Source organism: Papaver somniferum, unplaced genomic scaffold, assembly GCF_003573695.1.
Source record: "Papaver somniferum cultivar HN1 unplaced genomic scaffold, ASM357369v1 unplaced-scaffold_19, whole genome shotgun sequence".
In the NCBI taxonomy this organism is placed as follows: Eukaryota; Viridiplantae; Streptophyta; class Magnoliopsida; order Ranunculales; family Papaveraceae; genus Papaver; species Papaver somniferum.
In genome coordinates this window covers 13,274,949-13,284,634 of record NW_020628818.1, presented here as the reverse complement: position 1 = coordinate 13,284,634, position 9,686 = coordinate 13,274,949, and the positions used below count along the sequence as shown (strand labels likewise).

The following is a 9,686-nucleotide window of genomic DNA, read 5'->3' as shown; positions in this document are numbered from 1 at the left end:
CGTGTGCTCTGATACCAATTGAAAAAGCGGGGGTCTAACAACACCACCCAATATTTTGCTTATAAATCTGTATGGACTAACTCCAAAATACTTTATAGAGAATCAACTAGACATTCAGACTCAATCTAGGTAAAAGTATCTCAAGGAGTTAATATCTCTCTCTTGTTTTGATTTACTCAAGCTAATAGAAATCAGCGAGTCTTTAATCAAACACAAGGAATAACTTGGATGGTACCAAATACCAATATTCAAGAATCAATCAATGACAATCAAAGACCAAAGGTTGTATTACTTTAATTGATGATCTAACGCACAACCTGTATTATTTCAATTATAAAAATAAAACAATATAATGTAGAAACAGAAATAACACAGATACCAGAAATTTTGTTAACGAGGAAACCTCAAATGCAGAAAAAACCCCGGGACCTAGTCCAGATTGAAAACACACTGTATTATGGCGCTACATACACTAGCCTACTCCAAGCTAACTTCGGACTGGATTGTAGTGGAACCCCAATTAGTCTCCCACCGGTCCAAGTTAAAGTTGTACTCCCTACGCCTTTGATCCCAGCAGGATACTACGCACTTGATTCCCTTAGCTGATCTCACCCACAACTAAGAGTTGCTACGACCCAAAATCGCAGGCTTTGACAATAAACAAATCTGTCTCACACAGACAAGTCTATCAAAGGATCAATCTGTCTCCCACAAATAAACCTTAAAGGTTTTGTTCCGTCTTTTGATAATAATCAAGATGAACAGGAACCAATTGATAATCCGGTCTTATATTCCCGAAAAACAACCTAGGGTTATCAATCACCTCACAACAATCTTAGTTGTATGGTGGCAAAACAAGATGTTGCGGAATAACAAACAATGAGACGAAGATGTTTGTGACTACTTTTTATATCTTGACTATCGGAGATGTCAATCTCAAGCCAATCAATCTGATTGTACTCGTACGATAGAAGATGCAAGATCAGATCACACAACTACGATAAAAGTGGTATTAGTATGGATTCACAATCCCAAGAAGTCTTTAAGTCGTTAACCTGGTTTTAGAAGAAGAAAACCAAAGGTTAAAGGAGAAACGACTCTAGCACGCAAACTAGTATCACACGTAAGGTGTGCGGATTAGTTTTGCATTATACTAGATGTCTCCTTTATATAGTCTTTCAAATCAGGATTTGCGATTAAGTTACCTTGGTAACAAAGCAATCAATATCCACCGTTAGATGAAAACCTGATTTATATTCAGCTAATATTTCTCAACCGTTAGATCGAAAACTTAGCTTGTTACACACACTTGACAATGCACGCTTCTAGGATTGTTAACCGTACCCAAACGTATGCACTTGTTGGTTCAATAATAGTTAACCAAAAGGTTATCCACATGAGCACCTCATATCAACCATGTTCTTCTTCACCATAACTAGTTCAAATGACTTCAAGATGAACTAGTTAGAGAGTTGTTCAATTGCAAGGAAATCTCATGTACTACACAAGAAACAATTGAAGCAAAGATGATTTGATTCACTTGAATCGGTTCATGAACTTTTATATCCACGGTTTGCAAACTGCATTCCTTAGTCTTTTTAATTTTAAGTTCAGAAATCATCTTCAGATATATAACCTTCTCAAGTTCGCAGACTAGGTTCGCGGACTTAAGTTACCGGGCATAGTTTACAAACTCCAGCAGAAATTCTCGGATATGAGAACTTCGCCGGTTCGCGGACTGAGTTCGCGGACTTAGCTTCACACAAGTAGTTTGTCAACTCCAACAGAAATTCTCGGGTTTGAGAACTTCGGAAGTTCGCGGACTGAGTTCGCGGACTTGGCTCACGCCATTCTTCCGGTTCTCTTGATCAACAAAGTTCGCAAACTTTGGTTCAAGGAATATGACTTATACATAAATGTGTTTCCACAACAATGCTTATTTCCACCATTGGTTATGTAATATAAACTCTCATTTCAATCATTGAAACATTCTTAGAGGACGTTATACAGTTGTTACACTAGTGGAAATCAACAGTTTCGCGACCGACAAAGCAAGTCATTTAACTCGTATCTATGACTTGCTTTGTCGGTCGAATAAAGGGTCGTTGTTTGAGCGTCTTTTTCAACTATGACGTGTCTCTGGGGGTCGTTGAAAATCTTATATCAACGACCGATTCTAATGGTCAAAACTTTATGATTGTCTTTAATCAGTCATAGGTATAAATCTTAATATATAAAAAAATAGATTCAGATTAGTTGTCTGGCCTGACTGAATCTGACTAAATCTGAAATCAAATAGAAATGAAACTCAAATGAAAACCAAATTCAAATGAGAATCAGATGAAACTCAAATTAGAATTCAAATGAGAATCAAATGAAAACCAAACTCAAATCAAATAAAAATGAGAATTAAATTAAACTTGCACACAAATAATCATTCAATTTAACATTCATCGATTTATTGGTTTCAAATTACACAAAGGATTAAAATTTGTAGTTCTGGCCAGTGTAATCTGTAGTTCTAGAATTCGATTACAAAACGATGAACTAAAAAACTATTGATTAAACAGCAAAAGTAAAAACTCCGATGATGATGAAGAACTTATTCCTACTTCATAACGGTGTACCTGCACAGACAAATCCATCAGTTGATTAATGTGGGGAGTTTTACGAAGACAAGCAAGCGGCAGCAGCAATATAATGAGATAGACAAATTGTAATAGGAAGTCCCTTGTACTGAACTAAGATCAAGGTAGGGGTCTCTTTAGACAACTAACAGATTATGAGATTCCCTCAGTAAACCCATGTTTTCATTCATTACCATAATAAGGATAAGGTCAGGTTATTGGTTCTTTGACTTTTACAAATACAAGCTCATCATGTGCTACCACGGGATCAGTTCAATTTCACATTATTCAATTTCACATGAGTACGGTTATGACGAACAAATAAGTTGAACTAAAAAAATGCGATGGAAAAATGGGATTATACTAATTATTAAGGAAAATATATAGCATGTCACGGATATATCAAACTTCAAAATGAACACAATTCTAACAAAAGAAGTTTGAATTATAATTGAAGCATGCTAACCAGTGGAATTAATGGAAAGAAAGTATAGAGCACTCTATAAACTACTTTTTCAGCATAGAGTGCAACTGAAATATAACCAGTTCAGAAAGTATAGAGCACTCTATAAACTGCTTCAATAAAATTTAGGATGACACGCGTCAATCCATCTCAACTCATTTGGTAGTAAGTGATACGCTATGACATAGACAAAACTAAACTAAGAAAACAGTTTCAGAACTTGCACTAAATTTGGTGTCAAACAAGCATAGGGACCCTAGGATTCACCAGCCATGTTACTAAGTTCTTTTTTATTTATAATAGTACTAGTTCTAGAAAAATGCCACTATATGATGTTCTTCGCAGGCATGCATGTCTTAATAGAAATAAATATTATATCATTTACTTAACCATATAATGCCTTTTTATTTCCTTGTTCTTTTAACTTTCAAAATAAAAACGTTAGATAGATTTAACTTCATAGTTAGGAAACTAATAGTTTTAAGTCTTAACTTACTAATAATTTAAGTCTTTTAAACGAGCTACCTCGAAAGTTAAAACATACACATGATATGCTATAATTATAAAACAAAAATTGGCATCGACACCAAGTAATCTGCATCCCAGATAACACATTATGAAGTCTAAAACATCACATACCTAATCTGCAAAGTGCGTTGGTTTCTTGGTTGTTGAGACTTGGACGTCTTCATATCTCTTGGAACTCGTTCAGCTTCTTCTTTATTATCACCTTCTACTACGAACACAAAAGTATATTGTTAAAACCCACTACTTAAGCATTCAAATTCAAGCTTAGTTATCAAATTATGAACTCATACTCTAACCCTAAGCATATACATGAACAGAACACATGTCAAATGTTTTTGTAAATAAAGCTAATAGGTTATCACAATTAGACTTCACTATTGACAGTTCCCACTTCAACATAACAAACAGATTGTAAGAAACTTGATGCACTCAGAATCAAATTGACAGTTTCGTAAATCTAATGTTTCTAAGACGCGGTTAGGATCAGATTTATGTTCTAACTTACAAGTTACTCCTACATACAAGCAAATCCCAAAGAAGAGAAATATGATAAGAATGAAAGAAAAAAAGATATATCATGATTTTGAAAACACACGACTGGATAAGGATGGACCAAACAGTATTCTTTATAATCAATATGCAAAACAGAAGACTAAAACAAAAGCTCAGCTCACCTGCGCAGAAACTAAACCTGTAGTAGTAAACTGGTATCCGTATTTCCATACCAGTTGTGATCCACATGGCCATGGAATCGTCTCATTATTGACCAACCGCCACATTTAAGTGAATGAAGTTAATGGGGAAACCAGGGTTCCATCTGGAATGTTTACATCTTGAATGAAATGGCTCTTAAGATACGGGAGTTCTTCTTTATTCCCGCGGTCTTGCATGATATGTGGTAGATAGGGGCTGGGTGGAGCTGGACCTTGAGAAAAATAACACTGCAAATAATATAAGCACATGTAAACTGTCACTACAAGTCAAAATTAAATGCTAAAACAGTTCTATTGACAACACAATATTCTAGCTTCTGATGTATTCAGCAACATTCCTTAATTCCGAGAAGCAAATAGTGCAGAGATTGTAATATTATCTCTCCTACAAAATGTTTCCCAATATAAACGAATTAAACAAAGAAATAACTAGCTTAAAAGAGATTCTTAACCAAATTGAAGGAACCAAAAAGGCATTGTATTCTTACGCTTCCGACTAAAACTACCCCAACATCGCACTGCACTCCCCTGTGGAACACACGCCCAGTGCTGTCAAAGTGGCTAAAAAACCAAGTTATTGTGAACATCAGAATAGACAAACCTGGGAAACCAAGTTAAAACCAAGAAAATGCTTATAAAAATAAAGGTCATAATACTCAAGAAAATGCTTATAAAAACAAGATACATAATGGGTTATACATGGAAACCTAATGTAATAACGGTAACAGGTATTGCAGGTAAGATTGCAGACCCCAAGATGAATATCCAAAAGAACTCAATAGTTTTGTTCTTCCTACTGAAAAACCAGTTGCTATTAGCGCACTGATTGAGAAAATCATGAGAAAACAAAGAAACCTATTTATTGAATCAATGGCTTTAAATGGGAAGAACCCTATAGAAACCTATAGAGCAAACAAACAAAGACTTATAGAGTAATTGCTTTCTTGTTCAGTTTTCCAAATTAGTTTTCGGAATCAGTTTAGAATCATTTTAAATACAAAACAAAGACCTATAAAGACAGAACAAAATTTTAATTCACTTCTAACCATACTTATACATATAAATCGAATGAACATAAACCATATAGACTATATTAAATTGACAAAATAATCAGATACAAGCCTCATTAGACTATCACCTTCATAATTATCTCATAAACATCATTGGAAACAAGAGGAGCCTTCAGTCAAGAAGCATCATTCACATGATTGTACATGTCCTAATCCTACATCAACACATACAACACCATAAATTTTCAATAATTCCATGCAAAAGACTAATACACTTAACAAACAAATGAAAATTATAACCAAGAAAGCATTTCAACTTTAATTATATAATGCCAATCAGAAATGCTACCTGCTAAGTAATATCTTTGTGTAAAGGGAGACCCACACCTCAAGTTCTTTGCACATTTTCACTTAACTCCTCCAGTTTATTATCTTGTTGCCTACAGAAGTCAGTTACCAAGATAAGCATTTGGTGAGAATCAAATTTGCACTTTATATTTGTAGGAACAACTGTTTTTTCAACTGAATTTTTATCAAATTAACATATAGTCATGATGAAAGAACAAATTGGATTGGTTGTATCCTTTTTGTACGAGATGGAGAAAGACCTTCACAGCTACCCTAAAATCAAAAAGTCTCAAAATTAAAAACCGCTAAACACCCAGTTGAACCAAAAAAAATGATGGAAGGAAACTGGATCGAGTAAAAGAGAATTACCCTTTTTGTTGTAGAGACGAAGAAATACTATAACAGTGAACCCTGTAATCAAAAAGCCTTAAAATCAAAAAACCCTAAACATGCAGTGATGAAAAGAAAAATTAAGAAGAAATTGGGTGAAAGAATTTTACCTCTTTGCTGCATAAAAGGAGAAAAACCTCAACAACAGACCCTGAAATCAAAATCCCTAAAATCAATAAAAAAAACCCTAAGAAATCAAAATTCCTACAAACACAAATTACGGAAACCATAACAAATTAAAACACCCAAATCAAAACCCTAATTTTATTTCAAATCTGAACATAGGTTGTATAAAAATAAACCCTCTCAACAAAATAGAAGAAGATCGGTTAGGAATAACCTTAACCGCAAAGATGAAAAGAAGAAAATGGTCCGAGAAGAATGGATTTCTTCCTCTTTGCTCAAGTTTGTGGTAACAGATTTAGAATAGGGTTTATTGGAGAACTTAGTGATTTTGTGGAGAGACGAAAACGATGGAGAAAGGGGTTGGGATTAAGAATAATGGTTTAAAAGATTTCTTTCTTTTGTTTGTTTTTTTTTTTTTTTGAGTTTCGAGTTTTAGTTTTGGGGTGCGGTGGAGAGAAGAAGAATGAGAAGATAAGGCGCAGGAAGAGAAATAGTGAGGAAGAGGAGTTAGGTTAGATCGATGATAAGGATAGGGAGACACCTCATAGAAAGTGGGTCCCACTGAAAAAACTAAGCTCATCAGTCATATCATCGGTTGAGAATAAGGAATAAAATAATAATATTATACGACCCGTTATAGCTGCTTTATCTATACTCCATGTTTTTTTATATCCCAGACGGTCTTGACCGGTCAAAGGTCAATTGACCGTGTACGAGGGTCGTGGATGTGGGTGGAAAAAAAAAACCTTTTCCACTAGTGTTACACCATTTCTCGTCAAAACAATTTTCAAGATGATTGAAACATATCATGACTTTCGTCACTAGGTAAAGGTAAACTTGATCGAAGCGAAAAGCTTACCAACACATATTTCGAGATATAGATAGGCGAGGTATACTCGGCTCAAAATACCAGATGTGTATAATCAAATTCTATATATAAAGCATACGAATTCTTGTCTCAAAGAGTAGGAGATAGAGTAGATAGATTTTTGAGTGATAGATAAGTTCAAGTCTTCACATACCTTTTTGTCGAGAAGTTCCACCGGTTACTTGAGTAGTTCTTCTACTTGTATGATGAATCTCCATGAAGTCCTTGTTCTCAACTACACTTTCTATCCTAGTTCGGGACTTAGCTATAATAGAATAGAAATCAATACTTATAGTTTTGATCACTAACATTGACAAACATGCATGAGATAGAAACGCATGCGAGTTCGACCGAGCAATGCTCTAACAGGTATAAAATTAATTTCTTGGGATAGCATTAACAAAGATAAAGAGTTGGGAGGATCAGGTTTTAGAGACTTAGAGACTTTTAACATTGCTCTTATTTGCAAACTTATTTGGAAAATTATAACTGATCATGATGAGTTGTGGGTGAAGATTCTAAGTGCTAAATACTTTAAAGATTGTAGTATTCTTCATTTGGAGAATCTCAATGAGAGATGTTCCTGGATTTGGAGAGGAATCTATAGATGTATTGATATCATCAAGAAGAAGAATTTTTGGGCTATTAGGTGTGACACTAAAACCAAAATCTGGTTAGACTGTTGGGTCGTTGGATTAGATAGTCCTCTCACTCCTGCTGAAGGTCTGGTCAATACTGTGGATTATGTGTATGTTTCTGATCTCTTTATTGATGGTACTAGAAGTTGGAATGTTCATTTAATTCACTATTTGTTCCCTGAAGATATTGCTTATAAAAATTTAGCCATGTCTCTACCTGCTACTGGAAATGATACTTTTATTTGGTTACCAGATAGAAAGAGTCATTTTTCTGTTAAAAGTGTTTATCATGTTTTGACAAGAATGACTAACTTTGATGTATGCACTCAATCAATTCCTACTCAGGTTTGGAAATCTCTCTGAAAAATTAAATTACCTCATAAGTTAAATAATTTTTCTGTAAATGTATTAGGAATATAGTGCCTACCAGAGATAAGATTTCAAGATACAAACCAGATATCGAAGTGCATTGTAGTTTATGCAATCAATCTTTGGAAACTAGTGATCACTTATTTTTGAACTGTCCATATGTTAGGTTTATCTAGTTGGATGTTAATATAAATGTAGGTATTGTTATGTCTCAACATGGGTCTTTTAGCAGTTGGGTTCTAGCATGGTTTTAAGTTCTAATTTGAATTTTGACAGTGGGATTAACAGATTGGATATTAACAAAGTTCTTATGGTGTCTGTTTGGACTATTTGGAAAGATAGGTGTGTCAAGGTTTTTCAAAACATTACTCCTAACAGGGTTTTGTTCATTGATTGTATTAATAAACTTTCTAGTACCGGTTTAAACCAAATATCTCATGTGAATAGTTTAGTTCAGAGACCGACTTGTAAGTCTCCAGATAATGAGTTTCTGAAAATCAATTTTGATGCTTCTTTTTTTCAAGTTTCTTTGCAATGAGGCATTGGTCTAATTGTGAAGAATTTTGCAGGTGACTGCATTGGTGCTCAAGGAAAATATTTCAACGGAGGAATGAGAGTTGGGATTAAAGTAGAGGAGCTGGAGTGTAGAGCCATGCTTAAAGTTGTAAAGTTTGCAGTCATAAAAGGATTCAAAGCAGTTATTTGTGTTTTTTGTTATTGGAAAAGCTAAAATGTTTAGGGGAAAAGCTGATTCCTGGTCCAAGAGATCGGACTTTTAGTCAATGAGGAGTGAAATATAAACAGCTCGGCACTCTTAATATTGATCCTTCTCTTTCCACCACCGTCATCCTCAAAAACCACCATCGGTGTCTAACAGGACCATCACCATTGATTAATCTTGGCTCTCCATATTGGATATCTAATTGATTCTTTTTCAACAATCAAGTAATCTCTTATATTTTGTAAATCATCATTAAGTATTGTCAGCACAATCATGATCAAAAAAATCTCTATCATAGCATCTCTTCTTTGTATTAATTTGTATTCGTATATATTTTGATGGCTTTAGAAGCTGTGATGATGACATTAGGTACTCATCTCAGTTATGTTTTCGTTTTTTCCTTTTCTGATAATTACTGTGAAATTTGACTATGAGAAAACCATGCATTCTCGTATCCCGACTCTTCTAATCATCGTAGTGTTAGAGATTTAACCATGCATATTGATGATTCGCGGTTTTGAAGATGATTTGAGATTTTAACCCATGCATATGTAATTGCTAGATTTGCAGATTCTGTTTTATAGATTGGAACACAAACTTAAACCCTATTAATCAGATCAAAACTATTAACGGAAAATTGTGGCTGGAGACTGATGTGTGATCCGAGAGTTTTTAAGAAATTTTAGTTCCCCAAAATCAATATTGTTTGACCATAATCAGCTTTCCCCAAACCGTTTTAACTTTCCGTATAATAAAAATCTTATTTTTAAGTCAGACAGCGAAATCCTAATAAAGTATGTTAATGAACAAACTTAATTACTGCCATCATTGGATGAATCAGTCTAGAACTGCAAAACTGGGTGGATCCAGATAAGTGTAACCTCC

General features: G+C 34.4%; 1 long non-coding RNA gene across 7 annotated transcripts; it reads right to left on the bottom strand.

Annotated features, from left to right (window-relative positions):
• Nucleotides 1-2,431: 2,431 nt before the first annotated feature.
• Nucleotides 2,432-6,685, bottom strand: LOC113338235. 7 transcript variants are annotated; one of them, XR_003354681.1, is made up of 10 exons: nucleotides 6,420-6,685; nucleotides 6,190-6,230; nucleotides 6,059-6,100; nucleotides 5,950-5,962; nucleotides 5,691-5,781; nucleotides 5,470-5,556; nucleotides 4,820-4,892; nucleotides 4,293-4,559; nucleotides 3,730-3,826; nucleotides 2,432-2,627 (listed from the first exon to the last, which is right to left on the bottom strand). It is a non-coding gene; the product is annotated as an uncharacterized LOC113338235 (long non-coding RNA). The 7 variants fall into 7 exon arrangements; XR_003354686.1 differs by having other exon boundaries at nucleotides 5,691-5,962; nucleotides 6,190-6,245; XR_003354683.1 differs by having other exon boundaries at nucleotides 4,820-4,932; nucleotides 5,691-5,962.
• Between the last annotated feature and the right edge of the window lie 3,001 nt (nucleotides 6,686-9,686).